The 14,362-nt window shown below is 37.5% G+C and overlaps 1 protein-coding gene across 6 annotated transcripts in view; it reads left to right on the top strand.

Moving 5' to 3' along the window:
• SPIN4 (spindlin family member 4) overlaps positions 1 to 14,362 on the top strand; it is a 215,906-nt gene that overhangs the window by 164,622 nt on the left and 36,922 nt on the right. The window contains exon 5 of one of the 6 annotated variants that reach the window (XR_008622831.2): positions 286 to 12,811. The exons of the other annotated variants lie outside the window; for them this stretch is intronic. The gene's annotated coding sequence lies outside the window, so the exon portion shown is untranslated. Of the gene's footprint in view, positions 1 to 285; positions 12,812 to 14,362 lie in introns of those variants that run through there. 6 annotated transcript variants of the gene reach the window in all.

Raw genomic sequence — 14,362 nt, 5'->3', positions numbered from 1 at the left:
TGCATTCCACGACAGATCGTGGAAAAAATAAAATGATCCAAATTAAATATATATTGGTATAGTGACTTCTCAATTGCTAAAATAGTTTCTGACCAATGTTTGGTTTGTCAAACCCATATTGCTGGGAAGACAATGCTTCAGGTACATTCTGTTACCTGATGGCCCACTGAAACATTTACAGAGGGATTTCATTCAATTATTATTTCCAATGCATGTTTTCTGGTTTTATAAAAGCTTTCCCATGCAAGAGAGCTAATTTTACAATAGGATCATGTTGTGCCACAGTGTATTTTCACCAAGTAAAGAAAGCTTTGAATGGTTCACTGACTGAGAACAATAAACCTCTTCTTAATCGAGAACCTAAAGATCAGATGTTCTGAGAACATCAGAAAAAGACTTCCCTTGCCATCCACACTGCAGCAAAACTTCAGGACCTTAAATGCTGGGTTCATAATTTCACAACTGAGAAGGGACCCTCCACACTCTTGGAACTGTACACCTAGACCAAACTAAAATACAGTCACTCTTGCTAAATGTAACATAATCAAACTAAGACTTTAAGGAAACAAGCAAATCCTAGAAAAGACCAGGTTTTTGTATTTTTTTTCCTCCTGTAAACAGTACCTTCCAACATAAGGAGGTACCCTCTACTCTAACACTTACAAATAATAATAATAATAATAACCTGGAGTCCTTGTAAGGTGAAACCTTACAAAACCCACTGCTCTGCTGTTTCCTAGTGGGTTTCAAGAGGAAATAAGTACTTTTACAGTGGTGATGGTGAAATCAATGACTAACATTTTGGTCAATCTCCCACAATTTAGAGAATGACCAAAAGGGGGGAATTGTTAAATCAAGTTTATCCTAAATTGATGGGATCAATCATACTCCAAACCTTGACATCGCACAATATACCCATGTAACAAACCTACACATGTACCTCCTGAATCTAAAATAAAAGTTGAAATTCTAAAAAATGAAATTATTCTGGAGCTTTAAGATTCAATGCCTCTCTGCTGGGTTTTATACTTGCTTAGAACCTCTTACTTCTTTCTTTCTGTGATTCATTTCTCCCTTTTGGAATGGAAATGTCTAAACTATGTGCATTCCACCATTTTATCTCAGAACTAAATAACTTTTTTTATAGGCTCATAACTGGACTTTGGTCTTTTAAGTTGGTGCTGAAACAAGTTAAGACTTTAGAGACTGATGGAATTATTGTATTTTGTATTTGAGAAGAACATGACTTTTAGGGGGCCAGGAACAGAATGCTATGGTTTGGGTATAGTTTGTTCTGTTGAAACTCGTGTTGGAATTTGATTTCCAATGTTGCACTGTTGGGAGGAGGATTCCAGTGGGAGGCATTTGAGCTATGGGGGTGAATCCCTCATTAATACACTAATACCTTTTCATGGGGATGAATGAGTTCTCCCTCTCATGGGAATGGACTAGTTTCTAAGATATTGTGATGGTAAAATATGCGGGCTCCTTTAGTTTCTATATCTTGCTTCCTCTGTTGCCATGTGCTCTCTTTGCACACACACTCTCCTGTTCCTCTTTCCGCCATGAGTGCTAGCCATACCTTTCCTATTCCTTTCCTCCTATAACCTGTCTTGCCATGCTTCAAGTCTGAAACCCTCATCAGATGCAGCTGTCCAATCTTGAACTTTTCACCCACTAGAATTGTGAAGCAAATAAACTTACTTTCTTCATAAATTGCCCAGCCTCAAGTGTTCTGTTATTGCAACATAAAATGAACTAAGACTATAAACTTAATCAAGGTGGTAAAAATCTTATACACTAAAAACCATATATAATTGCTTTTTTAAAAAAATCAAAAAGCAGGAAATAAATGAAATGTCATCCAGAGTTCATGGATTGGAGGACTGAATATTGTTAAGAAGCCAATACTACCTAAAGTGATCTACAGATTCAATGCAATTTCTATCAAAATGCCTGCTTTTTTTTGAAAAATACAAAAATACATTCAATAATTCATATGGAATCATCAGGGATTCCAATTGCCAAACTGTCTTGAAAAACAAAAACAAAATTTGCTGGGCACAGTGGCTCTCACATGTAATGCCAGCATTTTGGGAGGCTGAGGCAGGATGATCTCTTGAGCCTAGGAGTTCAAGATGCAGAGATGGCAAGATTCCATTTCTACAAAAAAATAAAGAAATTAAGCTATCATGGTAGCATGTGCCTGTGGTCCCAGCTACTCAGAAGGCTGAGGCTGTAGGATTGCATGAGCCCACTAGGTTAAGGCTGCAGTATGTCATGTACATGCCACTGCACTCCAGGCTAGGTAATAGAATGAGACACCATCTCCAAAAATAACATAAAATAAAAATAAATATAAAATTTTAGGTCTCACACTTCCTAATTTCAAAAATTACTACAAAGCTAAAATAATCAAAGCAATGTGGTAGTGGCACAAATACAAAAAATACAGACAAATGGAACAGAATAGAGAGCCCAGAAATAAATCCTTTTATATGTTCTGAAAAGATTTTCAACATGGATGCCAAGATTATTCAATTGGAAAATGACCATCTTTTTTAAAAATGGTGCTGGGAATACTAGATATATACATACAAAAGAATAATGGTGGATCCCCATTTTATACAGTATATTACAGTTCACTCAATTTTGATCAAAAGCCTAAGCACCAGAGATAAAAGTATACATATCTTATAAAAAAAAAAAAAAACCGGGAAAAGCTTCATGCCATTGGAATCGGCAGTGCTTTCCTGCATTTAACACCAAAAAACACAGGCAACAAAAAAAATAATCGATATATTAGATTCCACCAAAATTCAAAACTTTTGTGCACCAATGACCATATTAATAAAGTGAAAAAGCCAACCACATAATGGGAGAAAATATTTGGAAATCATATAAGAGATTATATGCAAAATACTTAAAGAACACTTAAAACTCAACAGCAGCAACAAAGAAATAATTCAGTTTAGAAATAGGTGAGAGACTTAAATAGACATTTCTCCAGATAATATATACAGATGGCTAATAAATACATAAAAATATATCATTAAACGTTATGTAAATGCAAGTCAAAACCACAGCAGAATAACGTTTTACACAAATTAGTCATTTGGATGGCTGTAAACCAAAAATATTTTATTTTAATCCAAAATATAGGTTTTTTGACATGTTTTGAGGTAGCTATTTAGAGAGCCTTCAGATAGAAATAGCCTGAAAAGCTGATTTTTGTGGGGGATATTTGCATCTGTAGATAAAATCTACATTGGTAAAATAAACAGCTAGGCTTTCTGTGAGGACTCCCTCCCTCATCTGGATCTAAGAAAGACAAACTTCACTATGGGCTACTATCTATTCTTTCAGAGAGAGAGTTCCTACCTGTGAACTTTCATCTGCATGACAATACCACCTTTGCTAGCCATACTTTTCCTATTCCCTTCCTCCTATAAGCTGTCTTGCCATGCTTCAAGCCTGTCTTCTTTCTGTAAACCAGAAGTGGGTATAAAAACATCAACAATCTGGCCCTTATTCTGGGTGGTTCATATTTTGTATGACTCCCATGGACATGTGTGCACATTAATAAATTTCGTACACCTTTTATTCCATTAACCTTCCTTTTGTTAGTTGACTTTTCGTGAACCCTTGGAGGACAAAGAAGTGGAAGTTTTCCCTTGGACTCTACAGCTATAATACAAAACCAGAAAATAATTGTTGGTGATGATGTGTAGAAATTGGAACCCTTGTACTTTGCCGATGCAAATGTAAAATGGTGCATCCACTATGGAAAACCATATGGTGGTTCTTTTTTTTTTGGTGGGGGGTTTAGGAGGGAAGCTTTAATAGAAAAAAAAAAAGAGAGAGAAAGGAGAACAGCTCTCTCCCTTGCCAGAGAAAGGGGCTTCCAAAAGGAAAACCATGCCCTCCAGGGACTGCACTAGATTTTTTTTTTTTTTTTTTGTAAGATGCATCTTGTTTTACAAGTTGTTGACATGTGGGGAAAGTACCTCTTAGAACTGATGAAATACTATGTATCAATTCTCAGGAAACTTTGAAATTACACAGAGGTATAAAAGTCACACCCTCACCCTGCCCCCCCCAAAACAAAACAAAACCAACAGCTCAAAATTATCTCGCTACCCACATTATGGTACATTTTCCTAGCACATAAATAATTTGTTTAAACACAGTCATGTTATATATGTGCCCTGAATATTTCCCAGTTGGTTTTTGGAAAACATTTTTTTTTTTTCTATCTAGATTCAGCAACTGTTTTTTTTTTATTTTTTTTTATTTTTTTTTTAATTGATCATTCTTGGGTGTTTCTCGCAGAGGGGGATTTGGCAGGGTCATAGGACAATAGTGGAGGGAAGGTCAGCAGATAAACAAGTGAACAAAGGTCTCTGGTTTTTCTAGGCAGAGGACCCTGCGGCCTTCCGCAGTGTTTGTGTCCCTGGGTACTTGAGATTAGGGAGTGGTGATGACTCTTAACGAGCATGCTGCCTTCAAGCATCTGTTTAACAAAGCACATCTTGCACCGCCCTTAATCCATTTAAACCTGAGTGGACACAGCACATGTTTCAGAGAGCACAGGGCTGGGGATAAGGTCACAGATTAACAGGATCCCAAGGCAGAAGAATTTTTCTTAGTACAGAACAAAATGAAAAGTCTCCCATGTCTACTTCTTTCTACACAGACGCGGCAACCATCCGATTTCTCAATCTTTTCCCCACATTTCCCCCCTTTCTATTCCACAAAACCGCCATTGTCATCATGGCCCGTTCAAATGAGCTGTTGGGTACACCTCCCAGACGGGGTGGTGGCCGGGCAGAGGGGCTCCTCACTTCCCAGTAGGGGCGGCCGGGCAGAGGTGCCCCTCACCTCCCGGACGAGGTGGCTGGCCGGGCGGGGGGCTGACCCCCCCACCTCCCTCCCTGACGGGGCGGCTGGCCAGGCAGGGTGCTGACCCCCCCACCTCCCTCCCGGACGGGGTGGCTGCTGGGCGGAGACACTCCTCACTTCCCAGACGGGGTGGCTGCCGGGCGGAGGGGCTCCTCACTTCTCAGACAGGGCGGTTGCCAGGCGGAGGGTCTCCTCACTTCCCAGACGGGGCGGCTGGGCAGAGACACTCCTCACCTCCCAGATGGGGTCGCGGCCGGGCAGAGGCGCTCCTCACATCCCAGACAGGGCGGCGGGGCAGAGGCACTCCCCACATCTCAGACGATGGGCGGCTGGGCAGAGACGCTCCTCACTTCCTAGATGTGATGGCGGCTGGGCAGAGACGCTCCTCACTTCCCAGACTGGGCGGCCAGGCAGAGGGGCTCCTCACGTCCCAGACGATGGGCGGCCAGGCAGAGACGCTCCTCACTTCCCAGACGGGGTGGCGGCTGGGCAGAGGCTGCACTCTCGGCACTTTGGGAGGCCAAGGCAGGCGGCTGGGAGGTGGAGGTTGTAGGGAGCCGAGATCACACGGCTGCACTCCAGCCTGGGCACCATTGAACACTGAGTGAACCAGACTCCGTCTGCAATCCCGGCACCTCGGGAGGCCGAGGCTGGTGGATCACTCGCAGTTAGGAGCTGGAGACCAGCCCAGCCAACACAGCGAAACCCCGTCTTCACCAAAAAAATACGAAAACCAGTCAGGCGTGGCGGCACGCGCCTGCAATCGCAGGCACTCATCAGGCTGAGGCAGGAGAATCAGGCAGGGAGGTTGCAGTGAGCAGAGATGGCAGCAGTACAGTCCAGCTTCGGCTCGGCATCAGAGGGAGATCGTGGAAAGAGAGGGAGAGGGAGACCATGGGGAGAGGGAGAGGGAGACCGTGGGGAGAGGGAGAGGGAGAGTCATATGGTGGTTCTTAAAAAAAAATAAACATAGAGTTACCATATGGCCCAGAAATTCCACTTCTGGGTGTATACATATCTCAAAGAATTAAAAACAGAGACTCAAACAGATATTTGCATAGCACTGTTCATAGCAGCATTACTCATAAAAGCCCAAAAGTGGAAGCAATCCAAATAACCAAGGACAGGTGAATGGATAAACAAAATGTGCTATATACATACAATGAATATTATTCAGGCTTCAAAAGAAAAGGGAGTTTTGATACATGTTACAACATGGATTAAACTTGAAAACATTATGCCAAGTGAAAAAAGCCAGACACAAAAGAATAATTTGTGTTTTATTTTACACATATATGGTTTCTAGTGTAGCCAAATTCACAGAATAAAAATGTGTAAAGGTGGTTTCCAAGGTCTAAAAGGAGGGATACATGGGAAGTTTTTGATTAATGGTTCAGGGTTGCAGTTTGGGAATATAAAACTCTTCTTGAGATGAATGGTTGTGATGGTTGCACAATGACGTGCAAGTACTTAATGCCACTATACTGTTCATTTAGAAACAGTTAAAATAGTACAAGTTATGTATACTCTATGGTATCTTTTTAAAGATATTAAGGGAATACTATAAACAACCTTATGCCAACTAATTTGACAACTTAGATGAAATGGATAAATTACTTGAAATACAGAAACTGGTAAACTCACTAAAAAAAATACATAATATGAATAAACTTATAGCTATTTAATAAATTAAAATTCTAGTGAGAAATCTTACCAAGAAAACACTGAGTCAAATTGCACACTGATGGATTTTACCAAACATTTAATACCAATTCTACTTTAACTTGTCCAAATAATGAATCAGAAGAAGTACTTCTCCAACCATTTTATGAGAAAAGCACCACCCTGTCAACCTAAAGGGAAGAAGCTGAAGCAAAATTAATATAAGGAGAGAGTATATTTGGGCCAAACTTGAGCATTGCAACCCAGGCACATATATTAAAGTTGCCGAATGTGCACTCTGATTAACAGCAGTTACACTTGTCTGTTTAAAGACAAAAAATGGGTGACAGGGAATGGGCTAATACAGTATTGTTTTTCAGGAATTCTCAGTGGTTTACAAAAATAACATTGATTAATGATTGGTTATGTATTACTAAACTATAGGGTGTGGGTTACAATGTCCTGCATGAATTAGGTGAATTTTATAGCTACTTGTAACAATAGCATGCACTTTCAAGAAATAAATACATAGCTTCAAGGGGAAAGTGAAACATGATTTCTGTTTCATATTAATGTCTCTCTGGATCTGTTAACTAAAAGAATTTGTATTCCTCAGATGGAAGTCATTTTCTTTCCTCAACCCTGATACCAAAATCAGCCAAAGGCATTATAAGAAAGGAAAATAAAAAGAAAAAATACAGATAAATATCCGATTTTACTGACATAAAATTATAAAAAATTAGCAAATTGAATGCAACAATATTTTAAAAGTATAAAGAAAATCAGTTGGTATTTATCTTAGTAATCCGTGTTTATATCCACATTTAAAATCGATCAGAGTAATTCTCCATATTAATAACACAAAGACAAACATAACCATCTGAATAGTTACTGAATAAATTGTGGCAAAATTCATCATCCATTCTTCATGAAAATTCTCTCAGCAAACTAGGAACAGAAGGAAACTTCTTGAACTAATGTTCAAGGAAACTTGAACTAATGTTCAAGAAAGGAAACTTCCTTAACCTAATGATGGGCATCTAAGAAAAACATGCAACTAATATCATACTTGACCATGAAAGACTCAATGGTTCTCCTTAAGATTAGAAAAAAATACAGAAAGATTTGCTCTTTGCACTTCAATTCAGCATTAAATTAGAGATTTGGCCAGTGGCATATAACAAGACACGGAAATAAAAGGCACCTATATTTGGAAGGAAGAAGTAAAACTCTTTTTTTCTCAGACAACATGATCATATATTTTAAAAATCTAAAGGAATATACTAATTTGTGTGTTTAGCAAGGTTGCAGGGTGCAAATTTGGTATACATTAAATTGTATTTGAGTATACTAACAATGAAAATGGGATATTGAAATTTTAAAAATTACTATTCATAATGGAATCAAAAATAAAAATACTTAAAAGTAAATCTGATGAAATATGTGAGAGACATATACTTTTAAAACTACCAAACTATGGGCCGGGTGTGGTGGCTCACGCCTGTAATCCCAGCACTTTGGGAGGCTAAGGTGGGCGGATCATGAGATCAGGAGATCCAGACCATCCTGGCTAACATGGTGAAACCCCATCTCTACTAAAAATACAAAAAAAATTAGCCAGGCATGGTGATGGGCGCCTGTAGTCCCAGCTACTTGGGAGGCTGAGGCAGGAGAATGGCGTGAACCCGGGAGGCGGAGCTTGCAGTGAGCTGAGATCAAGCCACTGCACTCCACCCGGGGCAACAGAGCAAGACTCCATCTCAAAAAAAAAACAAAACAAAAAAAACTACCAAACCATGATAAAGAAATGAAATAAGACCTAAATAATTTGAGAAATATACTTTGTTAACTAATCAGATGTTTTAATACTGTTAAGGTGTCATTTCTTTGTAAATTTATGTATAACTTCAATGCAATCAAAGTTAAATTTCTGAAGTGTTTTTATAGAAATCAACAAACTGATTATACAATTTACATGGAAATGTAAAGCCCCTACAATAATTAAATAAATTTTGAAAAAGAACAAAGTTGGAAGGCTAAATCTACTTAATTTCAATAATTATTATAAAGCTACAGTTATCAAAAGTGTATGGGATTAACCTAATGACAGAGAAATAGATCCACGGAATAAAAAAAAAAAATGTCTAGAAACGAACCCACACCTGCAGAGACAACTGATTTTTACAAAGATTTAATGGCAATTAACCATTAAATGGAGGAAACATAGTTTTGTAAACAAATAAGGATGGAGTAATTGGATATATTTATGTAAATATTATAAACTTTTAAAAAAAATTTAGTTTTTGTGGGTACATAGTAGGTATATATATTTATGGTGTACATGAGGTATTTTGATACATGCAAGCAATGTATGGTATTCACATCATGGAAAATGAGGTATCAATCCCCTCAAGCATTCATTCTTTGTGTTACAAACAATCCAATTATATTATTTTAGTTGTTTAAAAATGTACAATTAAATTTTCATTGACTATAGTCACCCTGTTGTGCTATCATATAGTAGGTCTTATAGATATTAGGTCTTATAAAGTACTATTCAGCCATAAAAAAGAATGAGATCCTGTCATTGGCAAATATTATAAACTTTGATCCACCCTCATACCATATACAAAAATTCTTCTAAAACAGATTACAGACTTAAATGTAAATCCTAAAACTAGCAAACTTTTTTTTTTTTTTGAGACGGAGTCTTGGTCTGTTGCCCAGGCTGGAGTGCAGTGGCGCGATCTCGGCTCACTACAAGCTCTGCCTCCCGTGTTCACGCCATTCTCCCGCCTCAGCCTCCTGAGTAGCTGGGACTACAGGTGCCTGCCACTACGCCCGGCTAATTTTTTTGTATTTCTTTTATTAGAGACGGGGTTTCACCGTGTTAGCCAGGATGGTCTCGATCTCCTGACCTCGTGATCCGCTCGTCTCAGCCTCCCAAAGTGCTGGGATTACAGGCGTGAGCCACTGCACCTGGCCAAAACTAGAAAACTTTAGAAGAAAAAAAAATCTTTGTAACATTGTGTTAGAAAAATATTTTTGATTCAACAGAAAAAATACAATATATAAAACAAAAATTAATATGTTTGACTTTATCAGAATTTAAAATTGTTGCTTTTTGAAAGACACAAGAAAATTAAAACAAAAGCCACAGACTAAGAAAAGATCTTTGAAATTTATATAATTGATGAAGGACTTGTATCCAGATTATATAAAGAAAAGTAAAAAACTTATCAATAAGAAAACAAACAACCTAATAAAAGTCAGCAAAATATTTGAAACAAGAAAAATACATAAATGGCAAACAAGCACCTAAAAAGGTATTCAACATCACTAGGCATAGTGAAAATACAAATTCAACTGCAATGACAACACTGCAAACTTACTAGAATAGCTAACATTGAAAAAGACTGATCATACCAAGTATTGTTAAAGATGTGTGCAGAAACTGGAACTCTAAAATACTGCTAGTCAGAATGTAAAATGGGACAACCTTTTTGGAAAATAGTTTTGTTACCAGAAACAGGTCCTGATCCTGATCCAAAAGAAGCCTCTTGGACCTTGCTCAAGAAAGAATTTGGGGTGAGTCTATAGAGTAAATAAAAAAAAAAGTTTATTAAGGAAGCAAAGGAATGAACGAATGGTTACTGCATAGGCTGAGCAGCAGCATGGGCTGCTCAACTGAGTATACTTATAGTTATTTCTTGATTATATACTAAATAAGGGATGGATTATTCATGAGTTATCCAAGAAAGGTGTGAACAATTCCCAGAACTGAGGGTTCCTCCCCCTTTTAGACCACATAGGGTAACTTCCTGGTGTTCCCATGACATCTGTGAACTGTCGTGGTGCTAGTGGAAGTCTTTTGGCATGCTAATACATTATAATTAGCATATAATGAGCAGTGAGGATGACCAGACTTTCGTACCTTTCTTGATATTCATGGGTTTTGGCCAGCTTCTTCATGGCAACCTGTTTTATCAACAGGGACTTCGTGACCTGTATCTTGTGCTGACCTCCTATGTCATCCTGTGATTAGAATGCCTAACCTCTTGGGAATGCAGCCCAGTAGGTCTCAGCCTTATTTCACCCAGCCCCTATTCAAGATGGAGTCATTCTGGTTCAAACACCTCTGACAGTTTCACAATTTCTTATAAATTTAAACACATAGCTAACATCTGATCCAGCTATTCTACTCCTAGATATTTATCTAAGGAGAAATGAAATATTGTCCATACAAATACATGTACATGAATATTCATAGCACTTTTGTATGTAAAAGCCAAAAACTAGAAATAATTTAATTGTCTCTCAAGGGATGAATAGATAAACAAATTGTGGTCAATTTGTTTATTCATAGGATGGAATAATACTCAGCCATAAAGAGAAATAATTGCCAATAATGTGGATGAATATAAAAATAACTATCCTGAATGAATGAAGCCTGAAAATAAGGAGTACATATTATTTAATTCCATTAACATAAACATCTAGAAAACTCAAACTAATCTAAAATAACATAAAGTACATTCATTGTTGCTTGGGGAGTGTATGTGTGCAAGGCTGGAGAGGGATTACAAAGGGCTATGAGGAAACGTTTGGAGGTGGTGTATATGTTCACTCTTCTGATAGTAGTGATGATTTCTCAAATTGTAAAAATCTTTGAAACTGTACATATGAAATATTTTAAATATATATCAAATAACTCTACACACAATAATTTTTGAAAAGATCTTTAGAAAAATAATCTCTTGTGAAAAACAAAAATTCCATAGTATAGATAATATAGAAAAGCCAGTCATGAGATATCTAGGTGGCTCTCAACTTTTCACGTTAGTAGAAGAGGATTCACATTAAACAAAAGTAAAGGAGCGAATAATTGAAAAGTAAAATCTATTTGGAGTTTGAATAATTTTTTTAAATTATATTTTAATTTTAATATATGTGAAATACTAAAATTTGTCAACATTTCAAATACCATCATATATCTTCCATGAAGTTTAGAGTTAGGACTCAATGAAAGTTCATCTCTAAAATTTCTGCCTGGCTAATTTATGTTTCCTCAGAGAAACAAACTATTTGTTTATAAGGGCTTTCTTGGCAATCTAATTGAGTTGTTACGGGTGCAAATTGGTAACTGTTGTTAGAACAACCGAAGTTTTAGCTGATAGCTAATAAATCAGTTAAGCCTTACATTCAAATTTTTCTAAATAGCATATATTTTGAGGATACTGGCAAAGATCAACTAAAAAGTGAATTATTTCCGAATAGGAATGAAGGGTGAGGGGAGAGGTGATATTTGATAAATGTCAGGGTAAAGCTTTGAGGTCTTTTTCTTCTCTTCTCTTGTTCTAGTGTCTTCTCTGTAGAAACAATAGAAACTCTCCTTTGAAGTAATTAATGCAAAATTCCTCAGCAACTGCAGACTGTTAAGTAGAGCAGCCACTGTGATGTTTCCTGAGATGAAACAGCCTGGATCAGCCACCATGATAAATAGGAAGACCTTTTATACTAGTATCCCAAAGGGTGAGAGTAAACTGGCAGAAAGTAATCTTGGCCCCAGACAAACGTCAGCTATTTTAGTTACTAGAGAACATTTTTAAAAAGTCTATGTGTAAGACTAAATTTTTATATTTGTTATACTAGGTTGGCAAAAAAGTATATTTATTCAAAAGTTGTTGTAATGTATCATTTTAAAATATAATTTTTGTTATTAAGTTCAAGTTATTAGGGTCTTTTCTTTGGAGGCTTTTTCAAGGGGAATATAAATGATCTTAATATTATCAGATATACTTCCAGAATTAATACATAGAGCGGACCTTGTAGCCAAAGAAGCACAACTAGTGGAAAAGTGAAAAAAAGTGTTGTTGACACGGGAATGTTTGTTATTGGAGTTATCGCCTCACTTGCTTTTTTTTTTTTTTTTCTCTTCTCCCTCTGGGTATAGGAAAGTACAGATAGGAGTTAATATCAATAGCTCCTTCCTGACAAAAAATAAGAAATTGGAATATGAAAGGGATTGATTTGAGTTAAGAGAAGGAGTTGTGAGAATGAAAATTCCCAAGTTAGTAGGGTCTGATTTTGGACACGTTTTTGGTTTCAATGCACCAAATATTTATAGAACTTACAGCATCACTTAAGAGAAAGAGCAGAGTCTGAAAGATTAGGTGGCTGACATCATACAGTGCAAAGATTCAGAGTGGGATTTGAAGTTTTGAATAGAACTGCATATATATCTAAAGAGATAAGGCCAAAAGAAAATAACTGTTTTAACCTGGTAGACAATCAGAGAACTTGATATACCCAACTTAAAATTTCTTCTATTCTCCGTTATAAAATGGAGATTTTATGATGCGAAAAATAGTAGAACATAGTGATGAGAAAAATAGTAGAACATAGTGAATGCTACATTGTTTTGAAAATTAGGTAGTATTATCATGGGTTTGCTTTGGAGTTTTACTCCCTTACCCCTCTCCTTTCTTTTTTTCACTAGTATTTATCTGACCCCCACAATCTTCTATTTTATAAGGTTTGGGTAAATTTTATTTCTCTGTTATCTTTTCCTTCCACATCACAGTTGCTGGCCTTGAGACCAGGTTTGTTGTTCCCCTTCTCTTTCTCAGAGAAGTGTTTTTTTTTTCTTTTAAATTGGGAAATTTAATATTTTTGCAAGGGCAAGATAGAAGAGTCAAAAAACAAATAATAAAGTGGAAAAATATCTAAGACACATATGACAGGCAAAGGCTAGGCCAGCAATCGTGTTTAATGACTTGTTTAATATATAGAGGGAATTGTATTGATATAGGTACATATTCTCAAAAACCATTCTTGTTAATGAATATTCACACATAATATTATGTTAGAGGTATTTGAACCAGAGTAACTCCATCTTGAATAGGAGCTGGGTATAATAAGGCTGAGACCTACTGGGCTGCATTCCCAGGGGTTAGGCATTCTAAGTCACAGGATGGGATAGGAGGTGGGCACAAGGTACAGGTCACAAAGACCTTGCTGATAAAACAGGTTGTGGTAAAGAAGCAAGCCCAAACCCACCAAAACCAAGATGACAATAAAAGTGACCTCTGGTCATCCTCACTGTTCATTAAATGCTAATTATAATGCATTAGCATGCTAAAAGGCACTCCCATCAGTGCTCCCACAACAGTTTACAGATGCCATGGCAATCCATGAGGGCAGCCACTGCACCTGCCCTGCTGACTGCCTGGTACAGAGCTGGCACAGAGCAGATGCTCCATAACAGCTCTCTGAGTGACAGGCTGCAAGGTCCCCTGGCCCCAAGGCTGGAGCAACCGGGACTTTCATGACTGCTGTGTTTTCCCCAGTTGTAGGGGGCAATGCCAGGAAGTTACCCTATATGGTATAAAAGGAGGAGGAACCCTCAGTTCTGAGAATTGCCCACCCCTGGCATTTAAAGAGAAAATTTTATATGAAAATAAAATAAAATAACAATGATTAATAGTTGGAGCAGACTATTAACCCAGTTTCTGAGTCCAGAGAGCAGCCAGTTGAGAAGATTTCTTGATGTTGGTTAAACATTTCTAGATATTGGGATTAAAGCATCTTTAGACCTTTAGATGATAAAGTGAGGACAGCAGGAACCATCTGATGGATTTCCTGGTCTGCAGTTTGGATGTCTCTGTTGATGGTATAAACATCAGTGTCACAGTCATGGTTATTTCCCAAGAGCAAAGTATAGAAACATCCAGCTTTTTCTAACAGGGCTTTTTCAGATAGTCTCAATCTGAGCAGTAAGATTTCGGTTCTTAGTGAC

This window comes from Pan paniscus, chromosome X (assembly GCF_029289425.2).
Source record: "Pan paniscus chromosome X, NHGRI_mPanPan1-v2.0_pri, whole genome shotgun sequence".
Classification (NCBI taxonomy): domain Eukaryota; kingdom Metazoa; phylum Chordata; class Mammalia; order Primates; family Hominidae; genus Pan; species Pan paniscus.
The sequence above is the reverse complement of the archived record's forward strand: the minus strand, read 5'-3'. Positions and strand labels throughout refer to the sequence as shown.